Here is a 13,423-nt window from a genome sequence, read left to right on the forward strand (position 1 = left end):
GTAACTATCCAAATAGCACATCCCACCAATGATGAGACAGGTGTTCTTCAAACCGTTCAAAAACCATTTTTTATGGTTTGTGTGGCGTGGTATATCATGATCAAAGTCTTTCCCCTCTATCTTGAATATCTTTTAAAATTCTTCTTAATTCATGATGTTTCAACTAGGGTTAAATTCATTCTTATAGACACAGGCAATATTTTCTGCACAGTAACCAGGTTTGCCTTTATGTACTGATGTGATATTACAGGTGCCCAATAGGAACAGTCGCATCCTTTGATTTCAGAAAAATTACAAACATATCAATTGAATTGAGTTTCATTTGCAATTTGGTTGTCTATCATTATGGTGGGACATGCTGTCCTGAGGCACACACAACCTTGTCCTATATATACAAGTGAAGTTTTGTGGTTGATTAGATGCATTTCAAAGTGGCAAATGCTTTGGTCCGTGTCCAGGCAAGTATCTTTGTCATCTTCCAAAGTTCCCTCAAATATATATCCCAATTGTTTCCTCATAGAATACCGCTCTAGGTTAATGGTCTGCCATTTTCCTTCAATTTCTCATGCCCACATTTTATGTTCAGAAGGATACAATACAGTCCCTTAATGATTTAGTCCTAAGGCGACTGTTGGATGTATCAAGATATGCATTGTGTATAGTTAAAACAAAAGCTGTCACCGTATTTGTCACAGGGTGATAGGAAAAATTGACCAAGACCCAGCAAGATTGAAGTTCTCTTTCCATTTCAGAGGCATTATCCCAAACAATTTTGTAAATTTCATCAGGGAATGTTCCTTTTTCACTTTCCCTGACAACTGCGGCAGCCACTGACTGCATCCACATTTGAGCTTGAGTACATCCAAGAGCCAGAGAAATGTTTGCACTAGCTGTGCCTAGTGCTTTAATTATTACCTCATGGTCTCACTCTTCTGTATTTTCCCATTCTGGTAATTTTTGGTCAGTTTCCAATGATTGTTACCCAATGCTAACAAAGAAGATTGCAAAGGTTGCTGCAATTTAACTAAATCACTTCCTATTGTAGTCAATATGTTCATCAATACTTCTGAATCTATTGTATTTAAGACTCCTAGTCCTATTCCTAATAACCCAGTGAAATCTCTCTTTTTCCTACACCTAGAGGGCATACGGTTTTGAAGGCAAGTAGTCCAAACCATAAAAGGAGTTTTGAGAAAGGGGGGAACATTCTGGTTGAATGGCAGAAGTATTTTATCTGCATTCCCATTTCTACTCAATTCAGAGACCATTCCGGGTTAGTTAGTAGTCTATGAATTCCTGTTTTCTTCATAGCATATGGACCAATTTTAGTAATTGTAGGAATTATAGGTTGTTCTTATTCCTCTAAAATAACTGGAGTCTGAATTGTTACAGCCCTCTTTGACACTGGTGGGGTTGTTTTGGCCTTGATTTTGTGAAAGTCAGTACAGTACTGAGCGATGTTAAAGTCAAGATCAAACTCTTTTGCTGCGCACCCTTCAATTCTAAATCTGAATTCAGGACACATGGTCAAGCATTTGTCACAGCATCCAGGACCAACTTGGATGAGTTCCATAGGTGGGTGGTGAGCCTCATGGAACCCATCTTGTACAAATGCATATTCGCATCCCCAAACATTTCTCCCTTCCCACATAATTGAATTTGTGACTCTTAACATTCTGTTCAAAGCCCTACAAGTGTAGTGATAATAAGCTGTCCCTTGGAATTGGTAAATCCTGGTTACATTGTACTGGTGTAGTGCTACTTTGACTCTTATTATAGTTGTGGCAATGACCACAAGGGTCACACCTGTTCACATTATATCTATGATAACTGTAAGTCCATTACTCGTTGTTCCTGGTGAATTTCAGCTTCAGGTCTCCATTACCTTCTAAATTTCTTCAGAAGCCTTCTTCACTTGGGAGTGATGGATCCAAGCCCTCTGTTCTTTGATCTTGACTGCTGTGAAGGTAGGGAGGAGTGCCTGGCATGGTCCTTCCCACTGTGGTTCCAAAGTCTTCTCTGCAAAAGACTTAACATATACATAATCCCCAGGTTGTACATCATGTACTGACCCATATAATTCTTTGCTTTGGGCCCCAGTCACATATTTTCCAGTTTCTCTAAGTTGTTTATTTAGGGCCACCATGTATTTGTGTAGAGTTTCTTCCTCTACTTGAATGGGAGTTGTTCCTTCTTGGACTGCATATGGTCTCCCATTTATTATTTCAAAAGGGCTTAATTTCCTTTTGGCTTTTGGTTTTGTTCTAATTCATACTAATGCCAATGGAAGAGCCTGGGGCCAAGGCAAATTTTCCTCTTGCCCCAGTCTAACAATTTGTTGTTTGATCAAATGGTTCATCTTCTCTACTTAGCCACTGGATTGAGAGTGATATGGGGTATGCAATTCCCAATCTATTCCAAGGTGGTGACTAATTTGCTGTACAATTCTTGAGATAAAATGTGGCCTTCTTTCTGAAGATATAGCAGCTTGTTGGAGTCTGTAAATCAAGAGCCTCTCTGAATTCTTCAGAGAGAAATCAGAGTGCAGGGATTGAATTAAATGGATGGACTGAAATATGTCAAGCCACTCACACATGAAGTAGAGGTGTAAGTTTAAGTTTCAGAATAAGCAAGTAAGAATAAGTTTTAAGTGCTTTTAGAGAGTAAAGGTTTCAGATACCAGTGCAGAAGCATGAGTTCTAGTGAAGGCTGAAAAACATAGTCCTAGATACTAGTGTTTCCGTAGAGGCTCCAGGAACATAGTTTTAGACATAATAAAACTGTAGCAAGAATACTGCTTACATTTTTTAGATAGAACAGGATAGACCATATAGTAGTTTATACGTAACCTGGTGTGCTAAGGAACTAGAATTCTAATAGGTTAAGAAGAAATGGTTTGAGTTCATGTCTTTAGCTTGTTGGGAAATTTGTATATAAGAATCTATGCACTGAGGAGACATTCGCTCTCACTCTTGCATTTTCCTTCTCTTTCACTGTTCTCTCTTCAGTGCCGTCATCATCACCCAAAGAAGATAGGAGCTGCCACAGACACATCGGTTCACCTGGGACCTTCAACAGTAGCAGTTTCTACTTCTAATTGGGACTTTAGTTCTCTTTAGGACTCTACACCAAAAACTTTAGATGGACTTTAACGCTTGTGACTTTGTGCCTTTCAAGACTGATATGCCTTTACAATAAACAATTTTTAGTTACTCGGCTCCTTAAAGAAAACAACCACAACCCAACAGTAGCTGGGACTCCAAAGTGTGATCTTATTTCTTGTAACAGTGCCTTGGTCACTTCTCGTGCCTTAGCTGTCTTAGTAGGGAAGGCGTCTGGCCGCCCTGAAAAGGTATCCGTTAACACTAATAGGTAATGGTACCTCCCTTTCCTGGGTCATTCCATAAAGTCAGTTTGCTATTGCTGCCCACGTCCACAACCCTTCCCAATTTGTCCATCTGAAGGCTTTGGAATGTTTTTTTGATTAGTTCAGAGGCAAAGACCACACTGATGAGTTACTTGTGTTACTGTTCTCTGTAATTTTCTAGCCAGAATCCTATCTTTTAAATAGTTATACAAGGCATCTATTCCCCAATGTGTTTTCTCATGTTCTTTTAGCACTAATGAACACAACAAATAGGAAGGTACCACAATTTTTACTTCTTTTCTTACAGCCCACCCCTCCTGATTGTAAATTGCTTCTTCCACCTTAGTAAGTTTCTTATCTTTTTCATTATATACTGGTTTACCTTTAATAGAGATCTTTACATCTGGAATTAATGCTGCCTCAATATTTCACTGGGTATCCCACCTTTGGCTGCATCTTTTGCCTTTCTGTCCGCGAGCATATTTCCTTCTTCTAATTCTGAGCTCACTTTTTGGTGTGCCTTGATGTGCATAACAGATACCTTTTCAGGTAATTGAACTGCATCTAATAATTTTAGTATTTCTTGTGCATGTTTAATGTTCTTCCCTTGTGAGTTCAGCGGTCCTCTTTCTTTCCAAATGGTTCCATGTGCATGAACCACCCCAAATGCTTGAGTCCGTATAAATGTTAATTGCTTTTCCTTTTGCCAGCTCTAAGGCCCGGGCTAAGGTGATTATTTCAGCTTTTTGCGCAGAGGTGTTTGTTGGTGTCCTGGTTTTGGAGGACAGGTGTCTGCTGAGAAAGGCAGGAGCATCACTTTGAAATGGAGAATGTAAATCCCTTCCCTCCAAATTATTATAATTTTGAAATTACGGGGCTTTCAGGCAAAGATATGAGAATAGGATTAATAGCTTTTTACTAGGAAAAAACCAAAACATTAACAGAGTCAGAATACAATCTGACACCTCGTCAGTCAGGGTGTTGGTAGCAGTCCAAGTAAATGGTGGCTGCAGTCCCCTTGCTGTGACAGATGTGATTCAGTTGAAGCAGTGGTCCTGGAGTGGGGTGCAGTTTCCCCCCAAAGGTCCAGTGATGATGTGGAAAGGTCCAGTTTTCCTCTGGGATCCAGTGGAAAAAAGGGCTACCTTGGTGTTCCAAATCTCAGTTTTTATCTTGGTAGGAAAGGCTTGGCTCCTCCCCCTGGCTAGAGCATCTCCCAGTGGGATGATGTAATTTTATCAGTCACACAGTGGGACTCAATGGGCCATTAGCAGAAGATACCTCCCTGGAGGGAGGATGGGTTGTGAAAAGATAAAGACGACTGCCCCACCTGGTTTTAATGGGTGGCTCATTAGCAGAATAACTCCCACGGAGATAAGGATCACTGCCCCACCTGCTTTCAACAGATGGTGATAGAATAGATAGCTTGGGTCACATCCTGTATTGCAACCCAAGACAGTTAGTAATGGTCCAGACTCTACTACCTCTCTGCTGTAGGTAAGTGCACACCCAGCATGTCTTTTTCCACTGATGACATAGCAGCTTCCATGAGTGAACCAGAGAGGTGTTCTTCAGATCTGGGCCACTGGATTAGGTGGTTTCAATAGTCTCCAGACAGTCGTAGTTCACTAGTTCTCCCATACTCCCACTGAGGAAAGAAGCTGGGTTCACAATGTTAGTTACCACAATTTCAACATCATCTTGCTCTACCAGTATGGCTTGGTACTTTCGAAATCTTTGTGGGAAAAGCCAATGTCCCCCTTTCACCTCCAGGACTGCAGACATTGTGTGGGATACTACATGGTCATCTGGCCTAGGGTGAACTTGCATGTCTCTTGGATGCTCACTGCTACTGCTACAACAGCTCTGAGGCACCCTGGCCACCCCTTGGCTGCCATGTTCAGCTGTTTGGAGAGGCTGGCAACTGCCCTCCGGTATGGCCCCAGGTCTTGTGCTAGTACTCGCAGGGCAATCCCTTGTTTTTCATGAGAAAACAGACTCATGTCTGGAAGTCCCAGGGCTGGAGTCGAAGTAAGAGCCTTTTTAGTTGGTTGAAGGCTCATGTTACTTCTTTTGTCCACTGAAGATCCCTGCTCCCTTCCGAGATTAAGGCATACAGGGGTTTAATGAACAATCTGCAGTTATAAATCTACAGTCTCCACCACCCCATCATACCTAGAAAGGTCCTCAGTTCTCTTACTGTCTGGGGTTTTGGGGTTTGGCATATTGCTTCCTTGCGGGTTTGCCTCAAGGTCCTTTGTCCAGCACTCACTTCAAAGCTCAGGTAAATAACTCTTTGTTTCACCATCTGGGCTTTCTTCTGGGATACCCGATACCCCTGCAGGCCCAAAAAGTTTAGGAGGCTTACCGTCCGATCCACACAAGCCTCCTGGGTCCGGGTGGCTTTTAAGAGGTCATCCACATACTGAAGCAGCTGTCCTTCTCCTAGTGGGAGTTCCCAGGACTCCAAATCCTTTGCCAGCTGTTCTCCAGATACAGTGGGGGAGTTCTTGAACTCTGGGGTAGTACACACCATGTGAGTGGAGTCTTACGTGCAGTTTCAGTCTTACGTCTCACATTCAAATGCAAAAATTTTCTGGCTGGCTTCATGGAGAGGAAGGCAAAATAAAGCATCCTTCAAATCTAAAACAGTAAGCCAGGTTAGTTCAGATGTTAAACAAGCTAACAAGGTGTAAGGGTTGGCAACCACTGGGTACATATCTTCAGTTATCTTATTAAGAGCTCTTAGATCTTTTACTAACCTGTATGATCCATCGAGCTTTTTCACGGGCAAAATAGGAGTATTAAAATCAGATTGACACTCTAGTAATAGTCCTATTTGCAAAAAGTTCTCAATGATTGGGCTGATCCTTTCTCTGTATTCCCTTGTCAAGGGATATTGTTTGACCCTTACTGATTGTTTTCCTTTGTAGAACCTGATTTGTACTGTTAGAGCATTCTTTGCTTTCCCCAGTATATTAGAGGCCCATGCTCCCGGGAACACCTGATCCATTATTTTCTTAATAATTTCCTCTTCATTTTCAGCTTCAATTTCTTTGGTTATTAGCATTAGGTTTAACAATTCCACACATTACTGATTTTTTACCTCCAAACTAATTTTCTTATCTTTAAATATTACTTTTGCTTCCAACTGCTCTCGCAGATCCCTGCCCAAAAACTGCAGATGGAGCTTTAGGCATGTACAAAAATTGATAAATTCCCCACTCTTTTCCCAACTTATACTTCAGTGGTTTGCAAAAATATGCTCTTTTAGATTGGCCAGTCATCCCCCCTTACTATAACATAATCATTTGTTTTAGGTATCACGGCCTTTATTTAACACAAAATATGTTGCCCCTGTGTCTACTAAAAATTCCACTTTTTTCTTATTGTTCCTGAGTTTAACAATAAACAGAGGGTCCCTTTAGGGTAGGGCCCTCCAATCACCTTCAATCCCCCTTTACTTGAGGCACCACCCCCTCCTCTTTTCAGTCACCTCTTCTCTGTTCATCAGACCTTCTTAGTTCTGGATGTTGTTTTTTCCAGTGCCCAAATTTCTTGCCAAATGCACACTGTTTTTTTCCTAGTCAGGATGGTCCTTGTTTTGGGGGACCTTGCTCACATTTTCCTTTTACCTCTTCCTGTATTATTTCTACTAATTTCTTCATCCCTGGCTTACACCTTTCTTCTCGATTGCTGAAAACTCTCTACGTCTCGTCCAGCAAAGTCTTAAGTCCCAACTTGCTGGGCCCCACATCTTCTGGAGCTTTTGCCTGATATCACTTGAAGATTGCCCTAGAAACAAGTTTACCAACTGCTGTATTCCATCAGTGGATTCAGGATCCAGGGTGGTGTGTCGATGCATTGCCTCTTGCAACTGGTCTAGAAATTCAGAGGGTGTTTGAGAGGGACTGTGTTTAATAACATGATCAGTATGACCAGGGCTGACCACTCTATGATTCTAAGAATTGCTTTTTCCAGTCCCTTCACTATCAGTTCCTGGTATTTCGTTAGCCATGCTAATCCCTCTGGCCTACTAGCATTCCAGCCTAGATCCTGAAGGGAAAATACATCCTTAATGTCCTCCTGTGTTATTTTTCAATTATCTTTGGCGAGATCCTTAGCCACCTTTAAAACCAATTGTCTCTCTGAGTCTGTTAAAGAACCAAGCAGTAGCTGAATGCCAGTTCAATCAGGCCTATGTTGTTTGACCATAAATTTCATCCTTTTAGCAACACTTAGTGGGTCAACCTGGTAATTTTTAGCAATTTTTCCCAGGAATCTAAATCCCAGGCAGAAAAGAGGACTCTGACTAACACTGTCGCCCCCTCAGAGGTGGCTGTTTCCCTTAGAGGAGCTTGTATGGCCCCTCTCATTTGTCTTTGGGTCCTTGATGCTATAGGACCCTGTGGGGAGAGTTCTTCCTCCTCACTATCACAAGAGGGTAAGGATGGATACAGTCGGGTTGGCTCTCGTGGTTCGGGAGTTGGTGGGGGAACTCCCCTCTTAAATACTGTTCTCTCAAGTGAGAATGAAGCAAGGGATGAAGCAGGGGTAAAAACTGAAGTCAACGGCAATTCTGAATCTACTTCCTCTACCACCCTTCCTCGTAGGAGGTGGTCTAAGCAATTCCTGTTTCCTTTACCTGAACCTCCATAAAATGTACCTTGCCAGGATGTGTACACCTTTGGTTTATTGAGCATGTGCTGCAACATCTCTTGGGTTTTCCCTTATTAGCTTTACTACCTTTCCCGAAAGCAAACACCAAAGGGTCAGAGGGTGGTCTGATTCCACAGTCCCTTTGCTACTCGGGGTGATTCCGAAGGGTGAAAAACATATCAGCATAAGTAACCTCATGCCATTTCTGCTCACACCTAAGAAAAAGCATCAGCTGTATCAAAGTATCATAGTCCAGTGTCCCTGCTGGGGGCCACTTCACCCTCTCCTCAAGTCTATAGAGCGGCCACCACTGTGTGCACAACTTAACAAGCTCTCTTTTAGTTTCTGTACCGCCATGGCACACCAGCTCTTTCCAATGTGTCAAAATACATTCTAAAGGACTACCTCTAGGAATCTCTTTGCTTTCACTTGCTCCCATGCTGAAAATTCTTTTTTTCCCAACACTTTTTAACCTTATCCCAACTCCAGAGCTTCACCTGGTAGTAATTTGGTACAAAGGTATTCTGAGTACACTCAACCCGAAGGAACTCTACTGGCTTCCATAGGGTTCCTGAAACTCTGTTTTCTAAGAGCTCAAATATTCTATTACTACCAGGGTCCTCCTGACCACTTGATATTAAGACCCATATAACTATCTGGGTAGCCTTTTGTTCTTTTCTATGACAAAGATTACAAATTCCACTTCTAGATATCCTCCACTTGCGTACTTGTCAGACCCACAATTCTTGACAAGCTACACAATGAAACACAACCCACAGGTTACAGTCACAGCTCTCACCTGGAGAGGGAAGTTCCTTTGGCCTGGGTACCCCCTCCCTGAACCTTCTATTCCTAGGCATATAATTTTACCAACAAAGGGAAAAAGATAAAAGTAGCTGAAGGAAAAAGATTAACAGGAAAAGCAGTGAAAATCACTTAAGCTTTGCAATTATAACTGTTGACACAAGACGGCAGTATATTGCCTAAGACACGGACTCTAAAGCTCAACTCACCAACCAAAACAGGTCAACACTTTTCAGCACAAATTGGCAATATTTCTTTTAAAATGCTCACCACACACACTGCACAACTGAGGAAAAGCTCCTTTTTATTCACCTCTAAAGGAATTAGTGTATCACAACCAAACATTCTCAAACACTTCACTCACAACACTTACACTAAATAGCAAAACAAAACAATTCATTTTTTCCTCCTTTAAATTGCTAATCACAGACCACTAGCAAACCAAGCCTCTCTTGTTGTACCTTGGGTTGAATATTCACAAAGCCATGCCAAAAACGTGGTAGACTTTGGCCAAGGCACAATTTCTCTGCGGTGGGGGAGGAGTAGCTCTGGATTCACATCACTGCCTCACTCCTCAGCACCTAGAAACTAACAATGCTTTGTCAGAATGTTTCCCTAGAAGCAAGCAATTTTAAAGCCTCACAAACAACTAACTATATTTTCTCACAGTTAAAACAAACAGCCACAATTAATACTTTTCAGAGTTGAGCAGAAACTGAGATGTTGCCTAAAGCAGGGTCCTGAACCCTGTTGGTCCCTCAGCCAGAGATCAAAGGCCTGCCATAGTCGTCAAATGATTTACTACAATATGAGTATTGGTCTATTACCAATAACCAACTGTGACAGACAAAAGACTCTAACAATTTAAAGTTAGAAAGTGTATGTTCATTCAGCACTGGGCAGCTGCGTAGGGTAACCCCCTAATATGCACTGCAAAATTACAGGTGGTCACAGAGTCTATTTATTGACAAAATTTTTAAATTATTACATATTCATAACACCAGCACCTCCCATTCCTCGCTTCCTATGGTATTTAGCTTGAATGGATATTAAGCATGCATGGTTGGCTTCCCGAATTAAGTCTGGGGTCGTTTTTGTGGGGAGGGGTCTAAAAAAGAGGAAGTAAGGCAAGTCTTCCTTGCCCTGAACTCTTGACCTTTTCTATCGATGACAATACAAATGACTTCTGGGAGAACTCCAATTTCCTCCCTTCGTGACTTGGAATAAGTTTCTGGTTGCAATTGTTTGTGTTTCTTTGGAGCTGTTTACTAGTTTCTTCTTTTCCCATTGTAAGCACAGCTGAGCAAACATAAAAATGACAGGCAATTAATTATTTAAATCTGAGATAACTATCTCAAGCCTGGTTTCTTCTAACTTCTAACTTTTAATTATTTTCAGCAAGGCCTATCTATCCATCTGCTTTTAATTAACACTAGTAAATAACTAACTTTTAACTAGAATCCTTTAAGAATTTCTTTAAGATTAGTGTTTCACACACAGGTGTCCACACAGGTGGGGACAGCGGCACAGCTGAATGACACAGCAGGGATGTTGCAGGTGGTGGGGCAGGCAAGACCACAGGTGCTGTAGGCGATGGTGGGCAGGCAGGTGAGAGCTGGACAGGAAAGGAGACAGCAGTCAGGGTGGGGACATGGTGGGACAGACTTCTTGGACTATCTACACACGTATCTTGGATTCTCCGTGGACTTCCTAGACCTTTTACCAGGAATTCCTGGAGTCTCTGTGGACTTCCTGCTCAGACTTTCTAGAGACTCCACGGATTTTATGGACTTTCTAGAATCTCCCTGGACTTCCATGGACTTCCTGCTTGGATCTGCAGCCATAACCTTTCCCAACCCATGATCCCATGGATCTTCAGTCCCAAGGATCTTCAGTCCCACATTAATTAGGAACTGCCCACCCCAAGGAATATTTTCACCCAATCATCCTCTACTCACGACATCCCATTGCTGTCCTCCAATCCAAAATGTTGATCCCTTCCTCTTGACAGTCATTGGCATAAATCTGGAGGGCGTGGCACAGCACGTCATGACGCCCCTCAATGGCACACACTGTATCAAAGACACCGTTTTTCACATAGATACTGGGACTGATAGCGTCATGACACAACCGGAATGGCCCAGAACGTTGGGACAACCCCACACCAGGTCTCTGCCTTGAATGTCACAACCTGGTCCCATCTGCATCGCCCATAGTCACCATCGCAGGTGTCTTGGCCCTAGCAACTCTCGCTGGTCACCTTCCAGCTCCGCCTCAGCTCCACAATATCCCACACCTGCTTTCCATCAGGAGAGAGAGCATCATCTTGGGGGTCCCCGTTGTTGTTGCCACACACTCCACAAATGTTTTCAGAAAGAGTAGCTGGAAGTTTGATCACAACATGATCATCCCAGTTAGTTGTAGAGGACCTTCAGGCTGAAATTTGATTGGATCAACAAGGATTTACCCTTCTGATGGATGCAGTTTCCCATGGGAGAGGGAGATGGGGAGGTGCGAGAGGTGGTTGCTCACCTGCAGTGCAACAACAACCATCAAAACTCCCAAAACCAATCCAAATTGGGCAATACAAGTTTAAGAAGACTTAAAGCGTTTTCATGCAAGGGTTGCCTGCACACCAGCAAATCCCAGAATTATTTAGGAAAAGACCCTGAAAATCATTGCTAAATACATAATTTCAGTGCAATTCCATAAAATTACTCGGAACTTGGAAATTATGATGGTTTTTACTTACCCTCAACATCCTATTCTCTGATTGGACAGCAGTTAACAGTGATGTTGTTGACATGGATGGTGATGGAGCTGATAGGAGAAACTTTGGAGTTGTCCTTTTACTTCTTTTTGACCTCAACAGAGAAGGCAGGAAGGGTGGGATCAGGATTGCAGATAGTGGTCAAAGTGTAGGTACATGTTCCCATGAAATCAAAGGTTTTTCCATCAAAAATGCAATAGTGTGGCCCACCAGTGAGCCAACAGGCGGTGAAAGTCTCCTGGACGCACTCTGGTAGTCCATCCACCATCTCGCACCTCTCCTCACATACCAAATCCTCACAGGAGAGCCGTGTAGGGGCTGAAAAAAAGGGGAAAAAAAAGGAGGAAAACCCATGAATGGTCAACCGGACAACACTCAGCCGTTGGAGTGACACAACTGTACTCACTGACTGACTGTATTCACTGGTGGCACAGAGCCCGGGGAAGCCGTATCCAGTGTGATTCTGGAACCCAAACACCAGGAGCCCAATGGGCACCTGCGAGTTCTCACTGCTCTGCATTGTTGCGTTCATTGTGATACTGGCCCAGAAGAAATCTGCGCCAGGAATGGCCTGCCATGCCATGGTGTTGTCTGGCCGATGGTTGAGGGTGGTGGTGGCAGTGGCACTGGTGGGTGCAATGACAATGGTGTGGTTATACTGGTTGGGCATGCTGCTGAAGTGGAATGCAGTGCAGTGGGCAGTGACAGGTGGGACAACAAGGAGGAAGGGATCTTGCCAAGACGACCCACTGAAGGAAAACACCACCTGCACTGCCACCACCGCGCTGATGTACAGGTGGGAGTTACGGTTCACCACAAACACCTGCACCTCCTCTGCTGCCATGGCCACAATGGCATTCCCGCTGCTGGTGTTGTAGGTGATGGTGTTGTTTTCACCTGTCACCACATAAACAAAGTCAGCATCCGACTGCAGAGGGTTGGGTGGCACCATGCAGCTCCTCCCCCATGCCATCATCGGGAAGAGCTGCTCCATCACAAAGTCAAAGCCAGCAGACACCTTGACACAGGTGTGGCCACTGAGGATGGCCACGGGGATGCGGGCCCCCACGACTGTGCCAGTGAAGTCCTGGCTGCTCTGGAGCTACAAGCTGTGGCAGCGCTGCAGGAACAGGTGGAGCACGGCACCAGGCACGTAGGCGGCCCCAGCATAGTAGAAAGTGACAGTGGTGGTGATTCTGATAGCAGTGGTGGAGACACCAGCTGCCACCACAAACTCAGTCAGACCGTAAGTGTTGTTCCCAACAGGCATCACCACACAGTACCTGGTGCCCAGGCTCTCCATAGGCAGGAGGGCAGTGGCATCCACCGTGTAGCCCTTGGTGCTGACGGCCACCACGGAGATGTCAGCACTGGCCTGAACCACCAAGGTTTTATTGGAAGTGCAGCTTCCAGTGAGTTCCAGGCTAGTGGGGAGGAGCAGGAGCATAGTGACATCTGGCCTCAGGGGGGCATTCTGGGTGATGGAGCTGCCATGGAGCGCCACCGACACCTGGGTGTCAGCAGGGCCATAGGAGGTGAGCAGCAGCTGCAGGTACGCGCTGGGGAACTCGTTGTCGTTCTGTGGGAACACGACCAGGAACTCCCGGCCTCGGTAGGTGGCACTGGAGAACACTGGGAATATGGGGAAAAAGGGGACCTTGGTTAATTCTTAAATTAACCAAGGGGGTTATATAAAGGGGACCTTTATATTTCTATATTGACATTTTTATATCAATTTTATATGTGCTTATATATCAATTTTCCTATTTTATACTAGGAATTGTACTGAAATTACATTAAATATATTACTGCAGTACCCAATT

At 43.7% G+C, this 13,423-nt stretch overlaps 1 protein-coding gene across 1 annotated transcript in view; it reads right to left on the reverse strand.

The window, feature by feature from the left end:
• The window catches only part of LOC117011333 (zonadhesin-like), a 23,639-nt gene extending 11,543 nt beyond the window's left edge, over positions 1-12,096 (reverse strand). Inside the window, exons 1-5 of the mRNA XM_033086686.1 lie at positions 12,007-12,096; positions 11,583-11,918; positions 10,789-10,902; positions 5,736-5,971; positions 1,886-2,029 (exon numbers count right to left, since the gene is read on the reverse strand). The gene's annotated coding sequence lies outside the window, so the exon portion shown is untranslated. The remainder of the gene's footprint in view (positions 1-1,885; positions 2,030-5,735; positions 5,972-10,788; positions 10,903-11,582; positions 11,919-12,006) is intronic.
• Positions 12,097-13,423: the final 1,327 nt, after the last annotated feature.

The sequence above is a fragment of the Catharus ustulatus genome, unplaced genomic scaffold (genome assembly GCF_009819885.2).
Source record: "Catharus ustulatus isolate bCatUst1 unplaced genomic scaffold, bCatUst1.pri.v2 scaffold_113_arrow_ctg1, whole genome shotgun sequence".
Taxonomy (NCBI): domain Eukaryota; kingdom Metazoa; phylum Chordata; class Aves; order Passeriformes; family Turdidae; genus Catharus; species Catharus ustulatus.